Below are 25,258 nucleotides of genomic sequence, written 5' to 3' on the forward strand. Positions count from 1 at the left end.
AAGGCCAGTCCGGACTCTCATTCCAGTGCTCACGATGCCGTCAGCCATTCCTGCTTCTGTCTGTTCAGTTCTGGGGGGAAAATATTTCCAGGGCAGGAGAGCTTGTTCTTTTCCCTTCCACTCTCTTCTCTTTCTTGTTCTCAGCCTAGCTTCGTCTGTCTCTGCATGTCTCTCTGTGTCTCTGTATCTCTCCTAGCTTTCAGCCAGCAGGTGAGGACTTGCTTTCCTTCCATGCTGGGCCTCAAGGCCAAGTACAGCTCCTCTCCCACTCCCTTAGCCTCCAGGGTGCCTCTGCATGCAGCACCCAGTCTCCTCCCTTCCCCATCGCAGCCCTGGGGGGGTTGCAGCTGGGGGGCAGCCCGTGCTTGGTTCCCCCCTTTCTGTGGGGATCGGAGGCTCCAGCCCCTCTGGCTGCTTGCTCCCGCCTGGCTGGCTGGTGGAGATGAGAGCCGGCTGCAGAGCTGGGAGCCAAGCAGCACACAGAACAAACAGAATTTTTTTTTGCAACTAGAGGGGGAAGCACAGAGCTAAAAATAAAACGAAAAGATCAGTATCTGTCAGTCTGACAGCTGATTGGCTGCTCGGAGATGCATATAATTACCAGCAACTGGCGCTGGGTAGGCAAAGCCGGGAGAAACTGCTGAGACGAGGTTAGGATTTAACCTTTAAATTCTGGAGCCACCGGAAGCCGAGGGGAGGACGACAGGCGTCGGTGCTAATGAGGCTGGGGGGTGGGCGGTGGGCGGTGGGCCGCCGAGTCCGGGGCAGGTCGGGGGGGCTCCTCCGGGAAGGCCCTGGGAGCCCTCCGCCCTGACTGCCTCCCCCATCAGACTGGGAGTGCGTCTGATTGGGCAGCCAGGAGGCGGTGGGCCGTCTGCCCGCCCAGGTGGGGGGTGGTGTCTTCCGGGAAGTCGGGGTCTCGAGAGGGAGTGAAAGGGCTGCCTAGGGTGCTGTTCCCTGCCCACTGGCCTCCTGGAAAGGCCCACCCCCATCCCCACCCAGTTCCTCCACTTTCCCCTGCCTGGTGTCCGTTTTCCAACCCATCCCGGCTCCCCTTCCTCCTTCACTGGGAGTCACCCAGATCCTCGCCTTTTCCTGCTCTACCTGGGGAAAGCATCTTGGCACCTCTGACTTGTCCTAGGTCTCCAGAGATAGAGAAAAAAGGCAGGCCTGGAGGGATGTTGTGGTCTCACTAAACCTCAGTTTCTTCATCTGTAAAATGGGGGAGATAATAGGTCCGCCTGACCATTTATTTGGCTGATGCTAGGGGTGCATTCGGCCCAGTCTTGCATCTTGATTCTCTCACCTGAGCCAGGAGTTAGGAGATGTGGGCTACAGTCCTAGCCAGGAATTGTCACTTGGCTTTCTCTTCTAACTGGTCTCCCCATCTGTGAATTGGGAGTAAGAGCTCCTGCTCTCTGACACAAGGGGTAGGGGTGGAGGTGGAAGGGGAGGGTGCCAAGTGAGATGGTGGAGGTGACTGCTCCGTAAACTGCGCCTATTGGGGGAGGTGGAAGAAAACTTCTCGTAGCTCCTTGAACCCACCTTTCTCCCTTCCAGGCCTTTGCCCAGGCTGTGGCCTCTGCCTGGAGTGCCTTATCTTCCTCACTCCAGCCCTTCCCTTCAGTGCCTCTTCCTCTGGGAAGCCCTCCCAGACGCCCCAGCAGGTTCTCTCCCACCACCCCCTGGTGTCTCACCTCATAATCAGACCCTGCTTATCTGCCTCACACAGGACCGTAAGCCCTGTGAGAGCAGAAACCACACACCTGGTAAGGGCCTGGCCCCAAGACCCTCAGGAAGTGAGACATTCAAATGCCTAATACAGAGCCTGTGGCCCTAGAAGCCAGAAGGAAGCAGAGCCATGCTGCCCACGCGTCCTCAGTTGTTAGGGAACCATCTTTCCCCAGTGCTTCAGCGGGCCCCAAGTGCCTGGGGAATACCTGGCCCTGTCCTCTGAGCAGGTGACACTCAGGGGAAGTTGCCCGGGTGTGCTTCTTATGGAAGAGGGAGAATGCCACCTGAATGCCACAGTCCCAGCCTTTGCTGCTCCCTCCTCAGAAAGTGTCAGAGCTTTGCTCTCAGTCCTGGCCCTTTCCCCGTGCTCGGTGGGGCGGTGGGGGGAGCTGCCGCTGGGTGCTAAGACCTAGAAAGTTATTGTGGGGAGCTGCCCCACGATAACTCATTGAAAACTGTGTTGTTGTTATCCACATTTTGCAGATGAGGAAACTGAGGCACAGAGTGGGTAACCAACATGGCAGAGCCTGGATACAGCCAGTCCCATGTCTCGTGAGGCCAGGCCCAGCAGCCCCTTCCTCTTGAGAAGGATAAAAGATAGGTGCCAGGAAGGGAGTTGTTTCTAGAGTGTTACAGCGAGACCTTTGGGCAGATAGACAGACTGTCACAGAGTCTTGAGAATGGTTTTGTGTGTGGTGTGCAAAGGAGGTCCCGTTTGGTCTCTCTTTGAGAGACCAGGAAGATTGAAACTGCTTTCCAGTGATTTGCGGATGTCAGACTGGTGTTTCTTTTGCATGTGACATGATTATGAGACTGGGCCCCTCAGCAGCCCAGTTTTATTCAGGTTACAGTGGTAACAGCAGCAACAAAAGCTGTTTTCCTGGACTGAGCGCTCACCGTGTGCTCAATGCTGGGCTCAGCCTTGACTTGGATGCACAGTCTGAGCCCTCACCACCAGCCTGAAACAGAGATTATTCTCATCCCTGTGTTATTTCCATAGAGCTGGTATCCGAATCTGTTAGTCTCGACATTCACTGTCTCCTGTTAAACAGTGAGCTTGGTGAAGGTCCCAGTCCGGTCTCTCCCATTCATTGCTGACTCCCCAGCACCCAGCACCAGCTCCACAAAGAGCAGCTGGACAGTAAAGCTTTGCTGGACACACTTCAGATAAAGAGACTGAGGATCGGAGAGGTCACACATCTTGCCAAGAGTGAACCCCAGGTTTCTGTGGCTCTAGAGCCCAGATTCTAATCACTACCTCACACGGCTTCTTGAGAGACCCTCTCTGAGATGCACCCCTCAAGAAAGCCACAGAACATGAATCCCCTTACCCACAGCCCCACCCACCGTTCTCAGGCCTGTACTAAAACCGAGGAACCAACTGAATCTTCCTCTGCCCCCTTATCCTTGCTTGTGGACTCAGGTGAAAGTTGGCCCGAATTGGCTCAGTCTTGGGGAAGTTGCACTCTTCTGGAGTTACCTGGCTGTTTTGTGTGACCTGATTCCAATTTTCCTTCCTTGTCACATTGGTTCCCACTCAGAGAAGTCTTGGAAGTGGATATGCTTTACTATGTGATTTCTGATTTGGTTAAGTGCAGTTGACCACGGATCTCTGTGATGGGTCGCCTGGTGCTGGGGTTTAAGCAAATGTCTTAGAGAGACTGGGGTTCTGAAGCCAAGACACTGATGGTTAACAGCGTGACTCTACCACTCTGTGACCTCGGGAACCTCATTTGACCTCTTTGAGCCTTGGTTTCTTCATGTGTAAAATGGTGACAGGTAGGGAAAGTATCCATCCTGATGCCTGGTGGTAGGTGGGGAGAAAGAGGTCAAGCTTCCTCTTTTAAAAAATCCCGTTTTCCACAAATAATGTATGATTCTTATCCTCAGACTTTAAGAGGTATTTGCTTAAAAAATAATCTGAACACCGCTCAGTGCCTGAGCGCCTGTTGCGTGCCCAGCATTACGTAAGTTTGGCCCCTGGAAGGCTAGATGGTGAGACCCCACTCCATCCGGGTGTGTCCAGCACAAAACCCACCTGCTCAGGCCGTCCTTACACAACCCCAGCGGTGCAAGTGACTGGGACCGCTATTGTCCAGGCGAGGAAAATGAGGCACAGAGAGGGGGTTGTTGGGGTTTCACAGTGAGAAACTGATGGGCCTGTCTTTGGACCTGGGTCCTCTGTTCTGCTGATGAATAAATTGGGGTCCGCTTCCAGCATGGGCTAGGGAGTGACATTGTCCCGACTTTGGGTCTTGACTACAGGGCACCAGGAGAGCTGGTCACAAAGATGAACCACAGGTGGTCCCTGCCCTGCGTCTCTTAGGAGAAGGGGACATGCGGACAGACCAGTGAAAACATGTGACAAAACAGAGGGCACCCAAAGCTGTGTAACTGACCCATCCATTAAGGAATTGCTGGAAAGATCCCTGCAGGACCTTGTTTTAAAAAAGTCCCCTAGTTGGTGCGTTGATATCAGAGACCTAGGCCCTTTGCTGTGGCTGATGGATGGATGGTGCCTTTTTTTTAGTACCTCAAAGTGGACTCCTCTTGGGTTATATTTGAAACACAGTGGGCTTGTCCTTCACTGTGGTCTTCTAGTCCATGGTCGTGAAACCTCTGGCCCAGGGTCTCCAGCTCCTGCTACTCAGACACATGAGGATCATTTTTAAGAAGAAACTGTATCTGTCCCTTCCCCCACCCCCCAAGCCCTGTGCCCAGAGGTGACTTCAGGTCCTGGATGGAAGGAGGCCTTTCAGTTATGAGCTCCGGGGTCTCCACAACCAATGAGATATCTCTCGACAGAGGAAGAGCGCCCAGGCAAGGGGCTGTGAGGTGAAGCTGTCAGTTGATTGCAAGCCCCCTGCATGCTTCGGCCTTCAGAGCCCGGCCATTGACCTCTGAGCTCTCCTGACCAGACCCTCGAAGACCTCAAACCTCCTGCGGGTTGGGGTGGAGGTCGGAGGAGTGGAGGGGAGGACTCTGCCTACAAGGAGCAACCGAGGCACCACCTGGCTCACATGCACACGCGGCCACACACAGTGCGAAGGGAGGTGCAGAGCTGAGGAGAAGCTGCTCGCAGAGACCCACGCCTGTCTTGGTGCAGGTTTCTACAACTTCAAGTGTGTCCATGGCCGGTTTCCTCCAGGCTCCCCTGAAAACCTGCAAACAAGAGCCTCCACGTTGTCCTCAAGGTCAGGGTTCGTGGAGCCTGTGGCATGAGGGGCATCTGGTGAAGACCAGGGATGGGGGCTCAGGTGGCCCCTTGCGTCCTGGCCTCCCAGGCGGCTCAGCCCAGCCATCCCACGGGGCTGCCTCTGCACCCCCAGCACCAGTGGGGCTGGGTGGGTGGGGGAGCACTTGCTTTGTTTTAAAGAAAATATAAGAAAGCGGGTGTCACCGCTGAAAAATAATTGAGACAAATGCCCTCCCTTTAGTAACTCACGTTTCTAAATGAATTCCTCTCCACATTCCCACCAGAAAAGTCCCTCCTGCTGTTATTGGCCCCAAGGCCCTTGTTTGCCCAACAAGCAAACTGTATCTGTTGAATAATATAATCTTTCCCATTTGGGGTTAATCAGGGCCAACTGTGATGCCTGCTCAGCTCCCACCAGCCCAGAGTCTGAATAGGCAAAGTGCGTTGGTAGAATCCTGCCCAAAGCAAAGGAGCATATGTAGGTCGTGGTGGCCCGGCTCTCACTCAGTAAAGGTGCAGTGACCATCAGGGACTTCAAGAGGCTGTAAATAGCATGGAGCCCCCCCAGACAATCTTTGAGGGCCCCCCAGGGAACTCCAGACTGGGAACCCCTTGGCTAAACCAGTTGGGATGGGGGTGCATCTCTTTGACAACCCCTGCAGCCACTCCCATTTCCCCAGAAAGGAAGTCCTGGTCACACCAGCAGGGTGTCCTGTCTGGGGAGCCCTCAGTGGCTGTGGGGTCAGCCTGACTCTGCCATTTACCGCTGTGTGACTTTGAGTAGATGGCTTCCCCTCTCTGAATCTTTGGTTCCCAGTGCCTACCACCTGGGTGTGAGTGCTCTGTAAGGACTGGGTATCTTTACTGTTGTCACTACCTCTTGTGCAGGTCTCCTGACTTCTCACTCTGCCGTGCCGTGATCATCTTACCGGATGTCTGTGATAAAAGGGGGATCAAAGGCATAGGGAACACACAGAACCCCTCTGAGAAGCAGTCTGCGATGGGACAGAGAACCTGAAAGGGGAGTAAGCATGGCAGCCCATGAGAGGGCAGGCTGAGGGTACTTTGAGACTATAGTTCTGGGGTGCATCTGAGCACTCCCCACCTTTAACATGCCTTGAGTCGTGTGGGGATCTTGTTTAAATGTAGATTCTGATGTAGAGGCCTAGGCAGGAGCTCCCAGGTGAGGCCGATGCTGGACCAGCCTCTGAGTAGTGAGGCGTCCACACCAGCACTTCTGGCCTGAGGGAAGAGGACAGGCTACTCGGTTTCTGGAAGTACTGGCTCCAGACTGGCCCGAGAGCCGCAGAATGTGCACTTCGGGAAAGATGAAGCAACATGAGGGTAAAGCTATGTTTTTAACAAAAAAAGAGACCTCTGCTTCCTATCAAGTAGAAAGATCTCTGTTCCCACCCCCCATGCAGCCCCAGGGGCCCGAAAGAATGTGGTTTTCTGAGCACAACCTTCTCTTGCTGAAGGGGGTGGATTCGCTCTTAAAAAGTTGCCTGTAAAATGAATTTTTCTATATCAAATGCTATTTTCCAGTGGTTCGTGTTTTGAGATCATGGTTGCATTGCCACTGAGAAATGTCCGGCTCTGAGGTCTTGGCATTGAAGACGAGGGGTGGAGAGTTCAAGGGTACAGTGTGGCCCACAAGTCATGGCTTCGGAGCTGATGAGAGCTGGAGCCACAGAGTTTGGGAACCAAATCCTGAATCCCAAATGGGTCCCCAAATGGACTGAGGTCCATGGCCAGACACTGGCCTAGAGCCCTGACCAGTTGTAAGAGTGATGGGACCAGCGGAGACCCAGGGCAAACCAGCCCCTTAAGTGGACGAGGAGCATAGACAGACCATCGGTTATTTTTGCCCGGCCATCTTGCCTTGATATAAAATCCCGGGCTACACTCTGAATATCAGGTTGGCAGTGGTTTGGTTTTTATACCGGGCACAATCATTTAATGTGCTCAAGGAGCGTGCTGCTGTGACAGTTCGGCTGTTTTTCCCAGGGGGCTTTGAAGCTACGATGCTGACGTTCCAAGAAGACTGCTGAGAAGTGTCGAATTAGGAGAGTGCTGGGTTTCCCGGCCCAGAGGGATCTGCACTGGGAATCTCGGAAAAGAGACCCAAGTCCACAGTCTGCCCGCATTGGATGGACCTTCGCTTTCCGGAGCATTTTCTGGCATCAGTATTCCAAGGAACACACTTTGGGAACCCAGTTAATGAAAGGCCCTCAGAACCAGAAGGTCTCTCTGGTTCTTGTGTCAGTAACCTCATTAGTAATTAGTTACCTGCATAACAAATCACCCCAAATGTAGTAGCTTCAAACAATAAGCATTTATTATCTCACAGTTTCTCTGGGAAAGGAACTCAGAAGTGGCATAACTGGCTGGTTCTAGCTTGCGGTCTCTTTTGAGGTAGCCGTCAAGCTGTCAGCTGGGGCTATAGCCATCACATGGCCTGACTCAGCTGGAGGATAGACTTCTAAGAAGGCGCACTCACCTGGTTGGCAAGGCGGTGCTGGCTGTTGGCAGGAGGCCTCGCTTCCTTGCCATAGGGGCTTCTCTGTAGGGCTGCCTGAGTTTCTTCACAACATGGTGGCTGGCTTCCCCCAGAGGGAGTGATGCAAGAAAATAAGACTGAAGCTGTAGTGTCTTTTATGACCGAGCCTTAGGCAGCACATGTGGTCGTTTTCTCCGTGTCCTATTGGTCATACAAGGCAGGCCTATTCTTTGTGGGAAAGGCCTACAGAGACCTGAAGACCCGGAGGTAGGAATTGTTTGCAGACTGTCTTGTGGGCCGACTACGACGGTAACCATCACTTCAGTACAAGAAGGACAGGTAACTTGGCTCATTCACACCATTGGTTTCATATCATTTAGTGCCAGTTAATAACTTTGAGAAGTGAACCTGCTAACCTGTGATGTGAAGGGCAGAGGAGGAGATCAGGAATTTATCGGCCACGCCAAGCCCTGGTGAACAACAGCGAGAATAATAATCCAGCCCCATTTGTGAACGCTCACCTGTGCCAAGTGCTGCATGGGCACCATGGCACTGTGCCATCCCTGTCCCCAAGCAGTAGGTTCCACCAAAACTTCCAAGTTAGGCCAACAACATGCATAAAATGAGATTTTTGGGGATGTGATGACCACTACAGCAACACAGGCTGCTCTGCGTTCTGGAAATTCAGATAAAACCGGTGACTCGCGTGAACCCAGGTGGAGAAGATTGGAGTGGAGAGTAAACAAGATGGATAAATGCCGAAGATATACAAATAATAAACAGGTGAGATCAAATATTTATCTTGTGTCCATTAACAAGACGAGGCATCAGGGTGAGCCAGGGGAATCTTTGGGTTCCTGGAGCCCCATCGCTGTGAGAACCGGTCACATCTCCAGGCTGGGAGGCGGTGAGGCCTCCATAGTGAGAGTGTCCCCCTGGGTGCCCGAGGCACCTGCATCCAGGCCTACCCATGTCTGCCATTAGCTGTGTGATTCAGGCAAGTGACGTCACGGTCCTCAGTTTCCCGTCTGTAAAATGGGGTGATCGTGGCAAACTCTTCTGGTTGTGAGGAGGATTGGGAGAGACAATCCCTGCCTGAGGGCTCTGGAATGCTTTACCACGGCAAAGCTGATGGCAGGTCACCGAGGTGGTGGCACCCAGGTCCAAAGAATGCTTATAGAAACACCATTGCCTGGAAGGAGTCTTGCTCTGTGACTGAGGATGGAGCCACAGCCACAATATAGACATTAGCAGCTGCTCAGGCCTCCTACGGGGAGGCTGACCTCAGCAGGCTGGAAGGGACTCAGCCCCTCCTTTCTGGGGGCATGTGCAGGCACAGAGCATGCCTAGCCCCTTCCTGTCCTGTCCAGCAAGATTTCAACACAGGGAGCGTCCTGGGCGTGTTTTCCGTTGGGAAGTCCCAACCCACTGAGCAGGACTTGGGGAGCTCTGGCTAAATTTGCTGTCCTAACAAACAGACCAGGCATAGAAAAGCTGAGAAAACAGAAGGCAGGTGCTGGTGCCTGATCCGACAGCCTGGGCCTGGGCTGACAGAAATGGTCTTTGGGTCGGGCTGGCCTAGGAGCACCTGCCTACATCCCTCAGGGCTGTGTGACTCTGGGCAAGTGCCTCCACCTCCCTGGGCCTCAGTTTCCACAGCCCCGGGCTGGGCTTCTTGCTGGCCCTCTGTCTGTTCTGAGGAGCCTGGGGCTGGCCAGGTGGACACAGAACCCACAGAGTGGGAGTGGGGCGGATCTAACACACCCCTTCCTCTCCAATCTGGGCAGCTACATTTCATCTCTTTGGTATGTTGGCGTTCTGAGTAATACTTCATTAAGAAAACTAGAAGAAGAAGGAAAAGGAGGAGGAGGAGAAGAAAAGGAAACGTATCCATAGCAAGAACCATACTGTCTAAAAGTTTCCCACCAACTTACTATGTCCCCTGGCTCATTCCTTCAAGCTCTAAGGGAGCAGAGGTATTGACTCCCTCCCCCAGCTGGGTTTAGTGACTGCCCATTTCCAAATGGTTCTTGGCTTTCTGGACTTGAATCTCTATTTCTTTGGGCCTCTGCCTCCTGAAGTGACCTGGGGCTATGAGAGATGGGGAAAGGCCGGGGGCTTTGGTTGGGGAGGCCATAACCTTGGCACGCTACCTTCCTCTCTGGACACGTGCTATGGGCATCGGGGAAGCATGCCTCTTGGGCCCCCTCCCTCCCCGTGCCAGAGGCATATGCACAGGGGCCGGTCCAGTGTTGCCACCCCCAGTTCCAGTGGAAACCTGGACCAGCCGCTGCCGCCTCTGGGTCCCAGTTTCACCTGTGCAGCGAGGAGGCTGTGGGCCTGGATGATTGCTCAGCTCCTCCCAACTTCAACACTCTAAGTGCTGCATTTATTGAGCTCCAGCTGTCTGTAGAGTGGTGTCTAGGGTGTGGGAGGGGAGGGCCCCATTCTGGGAGGAGGGACCAACCTGAGCCTGCTGCCTCCAGCTGGCCTGGGGAGGGCAGGGCTCAGAGTGCCAGGCACCCCCCACCCCAGCAGAACCCGGTGCCAGGTCCAGGTGCCAGGCTGCCATTCGAAATGTCTCCTGTTGGTGGCACTTTGGCGTGGTTCAGGTGTTCTGGTCTTAAAATATATTGGTTTGTACGTGAAGACGTGCTGGTTCCCTCTTTCCGTTAAGGTTCTGTTTTTCACTCGAGTAAATCTCAGTGCCTAGAGCTGGACTTGATCATGTCATTCCCCAGGTAAAATCCTCCCATGGCTCCTCACTGCCCTTAGAAGATAGTCCAAGCCCAGGAGTGGCCCCACGGCCTTCTGGGGCCTGGCACAGACCAAGCTCTCCCACCTGGGGGCTCTCCACCCCTCACCCCCTCTCCTCCAGACACACAGGTTGGAATGTTCCAATCTCTCTCTTCTGTCGAAAACCTCACGCTTGCTGCATCCTCCCCCTGGAACACTCTCCCTCTTTTCTTCTCATGGCTCACTAAATGTCACTTTCTCCAGGAAGCCCTCCCTGCCTAATTGAGACACTTTTGTTCACCCTCTGGCTCCCCCTGTACTTCTGCTTTGTAGCACCCCTCATTGTAATGATCTGAAAAAACGCCTGTTTATCTGACTCCCCCCACCACTCACCCCAGCATGGGCCCCGTGAGAACCTCCTGGTTGGATTTTCATGCCTGGTGCCAGGCACAGTACCCAGCCCCACGGGGGAGCTCTGGAAATGTCTGCTGAGTGAATCTGTGGCGAGAGACTGTGTGAGCATGACATACAGCCTGCTGATCCCGGTTGGTAACCTGGGGCCAGCCGGGGCTGCCAGGGATTCACCCGACCCTGGCACTCAGAGCCTGGGAACCCTGGCACCGCCGCCCAGCCCCATCCTCCTGCCTGAAGGCTCTGCCTGGAAGGAGGGAAGGGGTTAAGTGTTTCTGGCGGCCTCGTGCTGTGTCTGCGGCAGTTCCCCCTTCCGGGGCTGCAGCAACCGAGGTTGGCCAGGAATGTTTGCAATGCAGAGCTAGGAGGGAGGGCGGGCTGGTGGAAGTGGGGGCCTGTGGAGGCTGGCCGGGCCAGGCTCCCCAGTTGAGCAATCGCCCAGGCCCAGCCGGTTCCTGTAACTCCTGCCCCTCCCGCCTTTTCCCGCCCTGCTGGCTTCCTCCACCCGCCTGCCTGCCGGGCAGTGGGGGCGGCCGGTACTCTGGGGCTTGCAGAGGAAGGTAGAAGCCAGGGGTAAAAGGGAGGGGCTTCCAATGAAAGGCAGAGAAGGAGTGCAGTCAGCTCAGCCACCTCGGCCCAGAGAGGGTGGGGCCTTTGCCCAAGGTCACACAGCAAGGCACCACCGAACTGGGCCGCACCCTGGATTTAGCCTTTTTTGTACCCATGGCACCAGAATGCAAGTCTCAGAGCGGGGAGGTCATGTTGCTACTCAGGTGGGAAGCTCTGAATCTCAGGGGACCTTCTTCCTCCAGCCCTGGCCTGGCTCTTCACTCAAGCCCTGGGGTCTCAGAGAGGATGGCGACTCTCATCGGGCTGGGTGCAGCCCACCATGACCTCCCAGCACTGTCCACTGCCCAGCCTGTCTTGGGGATACTGGTCACCTCCATTCCTTGCTTCCAGGAGCATGGAGTCAATGGATAAAGGCCAAACTTGACTAGTTTTCCAAAGCCCCATTTCCTTCTTTCTTCCAGTTCCCCTCAAGGAAGGACCTTCATGGGTGTCAAATATTCATTTGAACTCAGGCACAAAGGGATTTCTTTCTCCACAAACACATACTTTTGGGGGAGCAGAGTTCCCTGACACTGCAGATGAGTTCTCTCTGCTGACACAACTTACAAGCGTCCTCTGGACAAGAGGCTTCTGCAGTCATTCAGACCCGATTTGAATCCCAGCTCCACCAACCTTTCAAGCTTCGTGGCGTGGCACCTCTTTCTGGGCTTCAATTTCCTCATCTAGAAAGTAGAAGTGAGAGAGGGGCCAGGTGAAGCGGGCAGCGCCAGTCTGGCTCTGCCAAGACTCTGGGTCACTTGCCTTTCCTGGTACCACAGACTTTCGGTCCGTTTGGGGCTTGTCAGAGTGTTCCCCCATCTAGGCTCTGGGTTTTGCCTGAGCTGCCAGGAGATGACGGGCTCAGCAGCCCTCAGAGGTGCCAGCTTGGCCACATCTGGCTGGAGTCAGCAGTGGAGTTCCTGGGACCCCACATCTCTGGAGGGTGGGGTATATGATCCGTGTGAGCTAGACGGTCCTGTGAGAATCAACATCCCATTTACAGGTAAGGAGGTTCATGGGAGGGATGGCTTGCCCCAAGAGAGGGATTTTAATCTACACTTTGCTCTGCCCCTCTTTATGGAGTCCTTACTGCATGCCAGGCAGTGACTGACCTATTTTAATCCAACACGCCTAAGAGGGAGATATCCATTTTTTTAGGAAACAGAGAGGTTGATTCACTTGCCAAAGGTCACACAGCTTGTACGAAATAGAGCCAGACTTTGAACTCAGGCCACCTGCCTCCAGAGCCTGTGCTCTTGGCCAGTTTCCTCCACACCTGGCTTGGGATCCAGGCTCTGTATAGAAGGGCTGGGCCACCTTGGGTTAATAGCTTCAGCCCCAGAGCCACCAAGTGAGGGGGAAATCTCCAGCACCCACTGCGGGTGGGGCTGGGGGGGGCACTGTGCTAAGTTATCACTATCACCGGTTGGGGCGAGCTCAGAGGGGCCCAGCCTCTCACTCTAGGGCACACAGCCCCCTGAGCCAGGACTCACGCCCAGGGTGATGATGGCTCCCCTTCCTCTGGCTCCCTGTCGGTGGCTCCACCGAGGCCATGGCTGGGAAGGACCCCCACAGCTGGCTGGGCTCCGGGACAGATGGACAGATGATGGCTGCCTGCGCCCAGGGCCTGCGGGCTGTGCTGCTTCGCCACCTCCTCCTGAGCAGGTTTCCTTTAAGAAACCAGAAGATTGATTTCCTGGCCGGCTCTGCGCCGAGGAGCCCGTCCAAATGGTTTGCATGTCTGCATTTTTTACTGCTCCGTTTAATATGTATGCAAATGCCGGCCGGCTGCGCCCGCCGCGCCGCACAGTCACACGCGGCGCCCCATTAAAGCGGCCGTCCGGGCGCGCGCCTCATTCGAGGCGACGGGCTCGGCGGCCTGATAGATGGGGTGCGGGGACGGAGACAAATGACGGGCTTTTGTAATTTCTTTCTCCCTTTTTGGGGGGGAGAGAAGGGGGACTCAAGACTGGAAACAGCAAAGGAGATTTAAATATATGCAAAATTGTTTGTGGGGTTTTTTTTTTTTTTGAGGGGGGGATTGGAAACCTGAACTGGGAGGAGAGGATTCAGTGTTTTCCTCGGTGGGAGTCGGGCTGGAGGCTGGAGGAGGAGCCAGAGCCCCCACAGTCACCTTCTGGCGGAGAGAGCCGCTTTGCTCCTGATAAGCTGTCGCGATCCTATGGGAAGCTCGGCTTCAGCCTCAGAAAAGGAAAATGCTGCTGCTTTTCAGCCGGGTTTGCCAGGGAGGCCACTGACCGCGAGTTTTCCCCATCCCACCCCCCCCCCTTTCTTTTCTTGGGCTTATAGGGCTTATAATTTGAAAGTATGATGTCACTTAACTCACCTGAGCCCTGTGAGGTGCATCACACCCATTATACAGATGGAGAAACTGAGGATCCCAGGAGCCAAGTCTCTTGGGGAAGGTGGGGGGTGGTAGTTGGGACTCTCAGAGCCTTATCCTTGAGCCCCACAGCCTTCAGTCATCTCTTGCTCGGTAGAGTTGGCTCCCAGCTATGGATGGTGGGGCAGGCATGGACCCCCACCACAACTCATGCTCTCCATCCTGCCCACCCCCAGGGTCCTACCTGCCCCCACCTGCCGGGTAACACAAGCCCACGTCTGACTGAGCCTGAGGACTGAATCCCAAATTTTCAAAATATTGTGTAAGCCTAAAATTCGAGGTGTGAGTTTTAAAAGAATTTTTCCTAATTTCTCAGGATTTTAGGTGACATGTGGCAGTGGGGGGGCAGCCTGGAGGGTCGTGTGAAGATGGGAACATTTCACAGAGGCGATTCCAGCCTATAGAGAGGGCCGTTCTGGACCAGACAGCTCAGACCCACTGGAGAACCAAAGTTCCAGAGTTCTCTGTGTGTGCATGTCAGGGTGTTATGTCGGTGTATATGTGTGTGTCATTGCGAGTGTGTCAGCATGTTTGTGTGCCAGTGTGTGTGTGTCGGTGTGAGGGTGGGATTGTGTGTGTCCGTGTACACACGTGTGTGTCTGTGTGCATGCATGTGTGTTGAGGTGACAGCAGCTGAGAACGCTTGTCCTCGGCTGGCAAGCAGCTGGAGTGTGGATTTCCCTGTGCGTTTCCATCTCCCTGAGGGTTAGGCCTCCCTTCTCAGGCACAGCCTCTGGCCTCCCTGTCGTCCTAGCTGGGATCTGCTCCCCTTTCCAGCAAAAGCCCCTGTCATTTCAGCTGCGGAAAGGGGGTAGGACACCTCACCAGGCAGCTGTGAGGAGGGGAGGATCCCCCAAAGGCTGAGGCACCCTGAAAGCTCTGCATAGATGAGGACTTCCATTATCGGGGGGTGAGGTGTAGCCTGCTACCTGGTGGGTAAGCCTGGGGTTTCTGGGCAGGAAACCAGGGGTGCACACAACTCTCTCTGAGAAACTCTCCGTGTGTGTGCGTGCTCGCACGCATGAGTGTGACGACCTGGATTTTCATATGTCGATTCATCCAAATGGGGAAATGGCTCTCCTCACTCAAATATCTTCGGGATGAAGGGGAGGTCCTTTACGTCTGACGAGCTCCTCTGGGGTAGCCGGGCTTTGGGGGCTGCTGTTTCAGAAATGGCCCTCCGGACCACTGGCCAGTGGGGAGCGCTTGGGCGCTGCCATCAGTCACATGAAGACAAACCTGGGGAGACGTCCGAGGCGTTCCTGAGCCCTGGTGGGGGTGTAGGATGTGTGTGTGCTTGAGACAGTGTGGGCGAGAGTGAGGGTGTGTGTGTGAGACTGTGGGGTGCACACGTGAGTGACTGAGGGGGGTGTGCCTGTGTGTGCCCGGCCAGTGGAGGGGGACAGGGAGAATGAGGCTCTGCCACATCATCTCTGAGTTGTCTTCACCAAGAATCAGACTTCGGTGGAATCTCTGGGATCCTGTGTCCCCTCCCTCCCTGCTCAAGAGATGGCAACAGCCCCCCCCCCCACCACCTCATTGCCTCAATGACCTTGTCCTTGAGCCTCCCTTTCTCTCATCTCTCTGCAAATCCCATAGCGCCACAATCCCACTGTTCTACCTGGGAAACCCCACTCGAACACGGTAACCTTCCTTCCCTCCAGCAGCCAGGATGGGCCTGACGGCCACCTCCCAGAGCCTGAGTCCCACTGCAGCCTAGAAAGTTCCCTCTGACCTTGCCCCCACCCTTCCTCCCTCTCCCACGCCCACTCTCCTTCCTTTCAAGTTCACCAGCCCTGGAGTCCCACTAGCCATCTCTCCTGGAGTTTCCCCCTAGACATGCTCACTGCCCCCCCCAGGAATCCTCCCTGACCACCCACCTCCCTGGCCCTGCCACCTCTCACATCCCATCTAGCTGCTTGTGTGTTTCATTTGTCCACTCTCACCTACCACACAGGAATGTGAGCCCCATGAGAACCTAGAAAGTGGGGGTGCTTAGTCCATTTCTGATGTCTGTGAGCATCTCGGGCCCCCGCCACCGGCCACGCTCCTTCTCCCATATGCAGGTCCTCGCTGTGGGCAGGGCTCATGCCCCCAGGCCCAACCAGATAGGAGCCCAAGTCCTAAGCCCTGCCTCCACTCACCTATGGCCTGAGACTGTCCGCCCTTCTTGCAGGCCTCCTCCAGGTGTTTCCTTCCCTGGGCGGGCCCCCACCACCATCACAGCCCCAGCGGTGCTAACCGTATCATCACCTGTAGCCTCTTTGCACTGCTGTCTCAAGAAAGCTCTTTACTAAGAACCATTTTGAATGGACATCAACACGGCCCTTCTCTGAAGGGCCCCTCTGCAGCATCCTATAAAGCCAGCTCCGTCCCCCATAGACCCAAAGCCCAGAGAACCAAGGGTGGTGAGCCTGGGGAGGGGGTGGAGCCTTGGGTCTCCCCCCAGAAGGAATCACTGTGTTTGTGGAACTGCTAGTTCAGCACCCTTCTCTCGCTACAGGAGGGCAGGACCTGGTCTTCACCAGGACCTCCCCAAACCTGCCGAGCGCGTAGTCGTCACTCAGCACGTTATCTGTTGAAATAGATAAGTGAGAGGATGGCGGAATCAATGAGTGCATGGGCTTTGGCAAAGCATCTCTGAGCTTCCTGCCCTGGGGCCCCCTTGGGGTCCGCACCCTCACTCCCCATCTGGTTGGGGGGCTGCTATGTGTGGACCAGCTGAGTCAGGCCCTAACCCTGGGCAAGGGGCCACCGTGGCTCGGGCTGATTTTGCTGACGGGGCTGAAAATGTTCAGCACCTCCCTCTGCCACCCGCCATTACTCATGGTTGGCATTCATCCCCAAGCAAGGGGGTCCCGTGGAGCAGCCCGAAGCCTCCCGTGTGTTCCGAGGAAGGGGTGGCCGGAGGCTGGGCTGTGACAAGGCACAGTAGGAATTGTGAGCAGCTGTTCTGAGTGCAGTGACCACATTTTCCTGAGCTGAAAAATTAGGACACAGGATGTAGCTGAGGGTTTTCTCAGATTTGTTCATTTAATGAGTAGAAAAATCTTAACAAAGGCAAAAAAGTTAAAGCATATCTAGTTATGTAGGTAATGGATTGTCTTCATTGAAAAGAATCTGAGTTCCCCAAATCAGGAAAATTCTGGAAATTAATGATTTGATGGGACTAATATTTGGGGAGCTCCTGGGTCAACCCTGTCCTTTGTGCCTGCACTCTAATGGGGAGCAAACCCGGTGTGATCCTGGCCTCAGAGCGCTCATGTGGGGAGGCTGACATTCCTCACATAATTTCACAATTCAGTGCTGTGAGCAGCCTTGAGAAGTGCTACAGGGGATTTACAGTTCCCATGTGGACGGGGGCGGGGATGTCCAGCACTTCTCTGAAGATGTAATGTTCTAAGGTGAGACAGAGGCTTTTAGGAGTTAACTGTTGAAGGGATGGGAATGGAGTAGGTGGGGGAAGCCCGTTTCAGGCAGGAGGGAGAGCATATGCAAAGGGCCTGTGGCAGAAAGGCACGCTGGGTATTTGAAGGAAAGGAGGGCAGCCCGGATGACTGAGATGTGATGAGTGAGGGGAAGCGAAGCCCGGAGATGTTGGCAGGGGCCGGTCTAGGCAGTGCCCACCAGCCTGTGAGAGTGTGGCAGACTTTCTCCTGCTGGCAATGGGGAGCCATGGACTGTCTGACACAGGCGTGGCCTGATCACATGTCTGGATGTTGATGATAATGAGGATGATAGTAACGTTGGTAATTATACAAATGTTTAGTGAGTACCTACTATGTGCCAAGCTACTATTGCAGGCATTTTACAGATAAAAAAACTGAGGGCTGGGAGGGGAAGTGACTTATCCAAGGTCACACAGTTGTCAAATGACAAATGAAAGTCAGGCTGAGCCTGTGTGGCTCCAAAGTCCCTGCTCTTGTCCCACATACAAATCTGCCCTTATCTGGACATGGAAGGCCAAGGGACATGCAGCTGACCACCACGCCTGCCTTGCTATGGATCTGCCTCCTCTGCTCTGTGTCCCAGGCCTGGGTGGGGACTCGAGGTCACAGGGTCAACCGGGGCTGGAAAGACCCTGCTCAGTTCCTGCCCAGGCCCAGCAGCGGAAGTAGGGGTTGCAACATCAGGCTGAAATTCTAGAGAAGTTGGGACCTGCGCCAGGGTGGGGCCTCCACCCCGGCCCGTTCACTGGGGCACAGGTCACGTTGCAGCCCCAGGAGCACAGCCCACTCACCTGTTTGGGAGTCAAGGACTTTGAGAAGTGGCTGCATTATTCCCAGCAGTGGGGCAGCACCCCGGTCTCCTGCTTCCTCCCTTGGAAACAGGTCCAGATGATGGCACCACTATAGACTCACCAGTGGCTTTAAAAAGTCCTTATTTCCCCAGGGATCAATCAGGGAAATGCAAATCAAGACCACCTCACACACCTGTCAGGGGGGCTACTACAAAAAAGCAGAAAACAACAAGTTCTGATGGGGATGTGGAGACCCTGGAAACGTGTACGCTGTGGGGGAACGTAACACGGTGCAGATGCTGCAGAAAACAGTATGACGTTTCCTAAAAATTTTTAAATAGAATTTACCATATGATCCAGTAATTCCACTTCTGGGTACAAACCCAAACGAATTGAAAGCAGGGTCTCAGATATATGTACAACCATCATTGCAGCATTATTCACAATAGCCAAAAGGTGGAAGCAACCCAAGGATCCATCAACAGACAAATGGATAAACAAAATGTGGTGTATCCATGTAATGGAATATCATTCAGCCTTAAAAAGGAAGGAAATTCGGACACCTGCTTCAGTATGGATAAACCTTGAGGGCATTATGCTAAGCCAGACACAGAAGGACAAATATTGTATGATTCCACTGATATTAGGTACCTAGAATGGGCAAATTCATAGAGACAGAAGAGAGAATGATGTTTGCCAAGGCCTGGGGGGTGGGGGAAATGGGGAGTTATTATTTGATGGGTACAGAGTTCTGCAGACGGATGGATGGTGGGGATGATTGCCCAAGAATGTGAATGTAGCTACTTAATGCCACTGGACTGTACACTTAAAAATAGTTACGATGGTAAATTAAAAAAATAATCCTCATTCTAAGTTCTCTCAAGTTGTTAGCAGTGGACTTTCTTTTAAGTTGCATTTATAAGAAATAAAGTGTCAGATGTCATTAGGGCAGTTAAGAATCACGGATGCTGATGACCCTGGGCAAGTGACCTCCCCTCTCTGAGCCTCAGTTTCCTCATGGGGGAAATGGGCATAATGGTGGTGCCTCCCTGCTGGGGCCACTGTGAGGATTTCATGATGCCACTGAGGGGGTCTGCCCAGTGGTGGGTGTCCAGAGAGCCCTCAGCACCCTACAGCCTAGCAAATATTCCTCAGGTTTCGGGCTTTGGGAACATGAGCAGCACAGGCCCAAGCCGAAGGAGAAAAGACCCCTTACCCCACTGTACACATGGGGCAATTGAGGCCTGGAGGAGTCAAGAGACTTATCCAAGGTCTCTTGGCTTCCCTTGAACCAGAATATGGTTTTCCAAATCTGTATTGGTTAGCAAGGCTGGGTTGTGCTGCAGTAACAAATGAGCCCCTCACCAAACTCTCTCAACACAGCAAAAGTTTGTTTTGCATCCAGTCTGCCATGAGTCCAGGTGATTCTCCAGGCAATTGCCCTCCATGGGAAAACTCAGGGATCCAGGCTGCCTGTGTCTTGTGGCACCTCCATCTCTGGGTCACAGAGACAGAGAGGAGCATCACTTCCTCCCACAACACATTGGCCAGCACTAGTCACAGGGTGGTAGGTCTTGAGGAGGACTGGCTGTGGGTGAGACCTGGAAATTTCTACTCACCATCTAAGTGGGGTGAAGGCCAGCGGATGGCTGTTTCCCGGGCATACACTCCTAGTGAACCGAGTCGAAGAGAAAAGGCTTTAAAGCTGGAATTATTCCCACTCCTGCCTAACCCCCAGCTCCCTTCTTGGGCAAGCAGTTACCAGTGCTATTCTGTGGGTTTACAGCAGGGTGAGTGTCAAGATGCCCCTCTTGAAATGTAAATGAAGGTTTATTGTTCTTTTTCCCTCCTTGAAAAAGCAGGCAGGTATTTGCCCCTTGCTCTTCCTTCGGTCAGGGCCTTCATATTTATATAATCTGTCCCCAGATGGATGTCTAGGGGGTTTCCAAAGTTCTGCTATTATAAACAGTGATGCAATGAATTTCCTGTGCCTTTTCCCTTGTCACCTGAGCGAGTGTTACTGTGGTATAAATTCCTAAAAATGGAATCGCTTGGTCAAAGGGCAGGTGCATTGAACATTCTGACAGTTCTCTGGCAGCAGCTGCGGCCTCCAGGGTCAGGAGTTGCTTTTAAGAATAGTTGCTAATGGAGCCCAATGAGTTCCAGGGACCAGGTGAGTTCTCTGTCCCTGGGGGGTTCCAAATGGGACACTGAGGAGGGGAGGTGGAAAGTGGGGGTGCCCTTCCCATCTTGACTCTGTGATCCCAGTTCTAATACTGCTGCTCTGCCATGCCCATTTTACAGAGAGCAAACACTGAGTTCCAGAGAGGTTGAGTCACTTGCCTGCAGTTGCCCAGCAAGCAGCATTTGAGCCGTGGTGCCCGCCTGGACTGGGCGCCAAGATCCCAGCTCCCAGCTAGACACCTCACAGGTCCTTTCTTTACTGGCTCCTCTCAAAGGCACTCACGTCCCCCCCCAGAGCTTTCTTCTGTCAAGTTTCTGAAACTCGCCTTCACTTCCTTGGGACTTGCTGAGTCCAGGTCTTTGGTTGGTCCGATTGCAGAACAGCCTGTTCCTTTTCCCCTTTGTCGTTTCGTATCTGCTTCATCTCTTGGCAAGAGCATCTTGTTGTTTACAAAGTTTATTCTTGTTGATTTTTAAATTTTCTTTCTCTTTTTGGTTAACATCACTATTGTTTCTGCGGGCGGGGAAGCAAAACATCCTTATTATAAAATAAATAAGTAAATTCAAGCAACACTGAAAATTATAAGCAAGAAAGTAAAAATCACCAACATTCCCCACTCAGAGAGGACTATGGTTAGCGTTTGCGTGAGCCACAGATTCTAATCATTTCTAACTACCCCCACTAATGATAATGAAAATCTCTACCTTTCTCACCACAGGTGGGGTGTATGAGTCACCAGGGTGGGCCTGAAAATCGCCATTAGTTCCGCCCCTCCAAGGCCCCCCACCCTTCATCCCCCAGTCTTGCCTGGGCCTCCCGTGCTCCTGCTTCCAGGTTGAAGCAGCTGGTCCAGCTCTGGGAGCAGATCCTGCAGGGCGTGGAACCAACCGAGAGTTCCCCCACCTCCAAAGAGAGTTCCATCCACTCCACACCTCTCACCTTCCAGACTGCAGGAGGCTGAGACCCAGCGGAAGACAGGTTGGTCTCTGCCTGCTCCGTTGTTCCTCTCCCACCCCATCCAGCATCCGTTACAACGTGGACGTTTTCTAAGCTTGGGCCTGGGTGTTCCTGGTGTTCAGTGCGGTGGGGGGTGGGCCATTCCCAGGCTGTTTCCACCGACCCCCTTCCTGGGAAGACCTCCACCTCTAGGGAAGAAGGGGCCACCGCTCAGGACTGACCAGGGCCTGGCCTTATTTCTCCCAGAGGAGGCGTGACTTGAGGTCAGAACCCAGTTCAACTCAGATGCGAGGGAGAGAGAGAGAGCTGCAAGGAAAACAGATGTGTTCTAAAATGGGGACCCTAGCAGACCTGCTCTGAGGCCTCTTAGGGGCACAAAGGCTCTGGTACTTTGGGGACAAACATTCCTCCAGGAGTGGCAAACACGGCTGTCATCCCCAGCAGGGGCGGCAGAGGCCCCTGCCTTCAGGGAGGGTAGGTGGACAGCATGGCAGTGCCCACAGCAGGGGCAGTTCTGCCCGGGATGTGTGGCTGTCTCAGACCAGCTCCTGAGCATCTGTGAATCCTCCCTGGTATCCAAAGAAACACTTCAGGACAGCTTGACACTGACCCTGAGCAGGATTGGGGAGAGAGAGCCAATGACACTCACAGGGTGACCGTGCAGCTTCTTCAGGGGAGGGCGCTCAGTGTCAGGGCATGGGTTTTGGAGGCAGACAGACCCAAGAGTGTCCTAGCTGAGTCTGTACTTGCTGTGTGACCTTGGGCAAATTACCTAAGGTCTCTGATCCCCAGTTGCCTCATCCACACTGTGGGTACATAGTACCCACTTGGTGGGCCTGTTTCAATCACTGAATGCAATGACCTTGTAAAGCATTCCGGGCTGTGGAGTTCTGGGAGAGGCCTCCTTACATCCTAGTTTTGTTTTTGTCTCCTTACCCTTGGGGTGACTGCTGGGGAGAACTGAGTTACATAAGTGGGGAGACTTCAGGAAGCCTCAATTCTCTGTCCCACCTGGCTCCTCATTATTTACAACAGCGAGTTTCAAACTGGTGTTTTACACCCATCTTTGCATCTCAACCTCGTGCCTTATTACTTCTCAAAATAAATCTTACTCAAGTAATCAATACTGAACCAAGCAGGGGTGAGGGATGAGAGCCCAGCCACCTGCTCCCTTTGCACCCCCTGGCCCCAAACCCCCTAGGGTTTACGAAAGGCTTGAATCACTATTTTAGGCCAGTGAGGGTGACACTGGCCACGGGAAGTAGAAGGGGCAGATATCCAGAGGGGGTCATTTTCCCAACACACTTCTCACTGTGCTTGTGTAGAAAGACAAAAAGGAGAGGTCTTCAGATCAAAGACGAGTGTGTCTGAATGTCCGACGGGGCTGGGGTCACCAAGCTGGGGCCCCCAAAAGCCAGCCTCCCTCTGGGTGGCACTGACATGGCCTAGGACGTTCCCGTGGGAAGCACGGGGATCTGGGTATGACAGCCCTCCGCATCACCAGAGCAGACTCAGCCAGAACCTCATCAGCCGCGGTCCAGTTGCCTGACCTGGGGCAAGTCCTTGCCCTGACCTTCAGCTTCCTCATCTGTAAAATGGGGCGGTAGTCATTGGGCCCTAGATGAGAGAGGTGTGGGGAGGATGAAAGTTGTTGTAAGGCTCAGAGCACTGCTCCTGGCACCTAACAAGTAAGGGACCAGTACCACTTATTGTCGTTAAAAGCAATAACAGGGATGTTAATCAAGTGTGGGCTGAAAGGAACCTTGGAACTCTCACCCCAGATGGGAAAGGGACTGGATTAAGGTCAAACAGCGGGGTCAGGACTCAAACCCAGGACCTGACACCGGTGCCTCCTTGCCCAGCCTTAAGGGGAAGGCCAGTTGAGTGGAGGCCACACTCCACCTGCAGCATCACTTGGGATGGAAGCGTCCAGATCTCTGAAGACTCCCCAAAGATTTGCTGGTGACTTCCTGGCTAATCTCAGTGGCAGGAGAGCCTGATCCAGAACTCCCTGCACCCGCCTCCCCCCACCCTTAGTGTTTGCTCCTGTGGCTATTTATTCTGGGTAGTTAGGAGGGGTTGGGTGCAAGGGGTGGTCAGATAGAGGTGACATGGAACAGAGGTGACAAATGCTGCTTAGACACTGACATGTGCGTAGTATGTAGCAGTTTGCAGGGTGGGAGCTCTCATGCTTTGTCAAGGGAAGGGAGGCATCACCGGCCCACTTTGCAGATGAGGAAACTGAGGCACTCTGCTCAAGGCCACAGACTGATAGTGGGTGTGGCCTCTCTACCCAGCACACTATGACTGGCGGCTGGGTCCTTGCCTGATTTTAGGAAGTCACATCATGCTTTTATGAACTGTACCCTGTACATCCTTTGTGCCTGATAAGCTGTGGGAAATGGTCAGAAGGGCCTTGAAACCTTCCAGACTCCCAAACAGATGTGAGAGAGGGTTTGGGCCAAGGGAACAGTTACTCCCTGTCCCCATTCCAGGGAGGGAAACTGAGGCTCAGCAAACTGAGGGGCTTGTCCAGGTCCCGTGGGAAGCAATGTGGCCTCTAGCTTCTGTCCGGGGCCCTCCTGGGACCGCAGCCCCCTCCTCCAAGGGCACCCACCTTTCCCCCCAACTCCAGTGTCCCCAGCCCTCCGGAGGAATATTTCTGTGGTCCCGGTTGGGGGTGCCAGACTGCCAGCGACGAGTGTTTTTTTAATCTCAGCCCTGCTGAGTTAGACGATTATTCTTATTTAAGGAGGGGAAGAAATTAGAGAGCATGGCAGCTGGTCACCTCTCTGTGGTGGTGGCCCACCCTGCCTGCCTAGGTGCCCAGCTCCAACCTGGGGGGGGAGGAAGGGAAGGGGGAAGTGGGAAGGAGGAGTAGGAAAGAGGGGGAGGAGAGGGGAAAAGGGGAGGAGGATAGAGGAGAAGGAGGAGAATGGAGGGGGTAGGAAATGGAAGGGGGAAGAGCGGGAGAAGGAGTAGAAGGGGAGGGGAGGGGGTGTTAGTGGGACTAGAAAACAGAAGGGGGAGAAGCGGGAGTAGGAGGGAAGAAAGGGACAGGAAGGAGAGGATTAGGGAGAGGAGGAGGGGGGAGAGGTGGGTGGGGAGGGAGAGAGGTGGGGGGAGGAGGAGGGGGAGGAAGACAGGGAGGGGGAGCACAGAAGTGAACAACCCCCCCCCCCCCTAAGCAGATAGGAGGGAGTTACCCAAATGAATAATTTACTACGAAAATGCAAAAAAGAATTTAGAAACTCTCAATTTATAAATATTTATTTTCACAAGTTCGCGCCCTTCCGACTCTCTCCCCCTTGTTGGCCCTTGTCTTTATCCTTTGGGGGCCCCCCTCTACTTCTCGCCATCTCTGTGCTGTCTCTCTCCCCCAGTCTCGCCCTCTCTGTCTTGGTCTCTTGGTCTCTCGTACTGTGATGGGGGCGAGGTGTGTTTTCATGTCTCTCGTGTCTCTTTTCTCCATCTCCATTCTCTCTGCAGCCTGTGTCTCTCCCTGTGTTCTTCTCTATCTCTGTCTCTCCCTCCCACTGTCTCTCCACTTGTGGGTGTTTCTCCATGTCTGTGTCTCCCCCACTCTCTCCTATCTGGGGCCTCAGCTCCCGCCGGCCATCCCGGAGCTGGAGGACACCCGGCCGGGTGGGACCAACTAGGGGATGGGAGACCCTTTTGAAGGCCCGGAGGGGGAGAGAGGTCGTTTCCCCGGCAACGAGCGGGCGAATGGAGGAGCCTCGGGGGATGCGGATTAACAGGCCGGCAGGGACATGCGGGGGCGGGGAGCGGAGGGAGCCACGCCCCGGCCACGCCCCCTACCCCACTGTGGGTGGGGCGCACCTGGGTTGGGGGTTCCGAGACTCTTGGAGTCGGCGGTGGGGCGAGAGGTGGGGCCTTGGCAGGTAATCAGTCAATCAGTTAGCCAATCAGTTAATTAGTGGAGCAATCAGTTAGAAGCCCGCATGGCAGGAGAGGTTAAGAGCTCCTGGTGTGGAATGAGACAGCTGAGTTCTAATCGCTCTTTGGCCTCTTCCTGGCAGTGCTGCCCTGAGCCAGTCCGTCCCTGCCTCCGGTCTCCCCTCCGTGCAATGGGGCTACAGCAGCACTTGCCTGCCGGGCTGACTCTATGCTGTCACCATCGCCCTTGTCTGCCCCTTTAAGTCACACATGGCAAATGGAGGCCCTGAGAAGACAAGTGGCTGAGGAGCACGGTAAGGGAACTGGGGCTGGGGGGTGGGGTCACCAGCCATGTAGCAAGCTCAGCAACACTGACTTCCTCAGGCTGC

At 54.2% G+C, this 25,258-nt stretch overlaps 1 long non-coding RNA gene across 3 annotated transcripts; it reads left to right on the forward strand.

Annotated features, from left to right (window-relative positions):
* Positions 1-555: 555 nt before the first annotated feature.
* Positions 556-25,043, forward strand: LOC117031855 (uncharacterized). Of its 3 annotated transcripts, XR_004424633.1 has the most exons (5): positions 556-650; positions 6,938-12,189; positions 20,135-20,261; positions 20,734-20,993; positions 25,013-25,043. It is a non-coding gene; the product is annotated as an uncharacterized LOC117031855 (long non-coding RNA). The 3 variants fall into 3 exon arrangements; XR_004424632.1 differs by lacking the exon at positions 20,135-20,261 and having other exon boundaries at positions 6,938-12,917; XR_004424634.1 differs by lacking the exon at positions 20,135-20,261.
* Positions 25,044-25,258: the final 215 nt, after the last annotated feature.

Source organism: Rhinolophus ferrumequinum, chromosome 12 (assembly GCF_004115265.2).
Source record: "Rhinolophus ferrumequinum isolate MPI-CBG mRhiFer1 chromosome 12, mRhiFer1_v1.p, whole genome shotgun sequence".
In the NCBI taxonomy this organism is placed as follows: Eukaryota; Metazoa; Chordata; class Mammalia; order Chiroptera; family Rhinolophidae; genus Rhinolophus; species Rhinolophus ferrumequinum.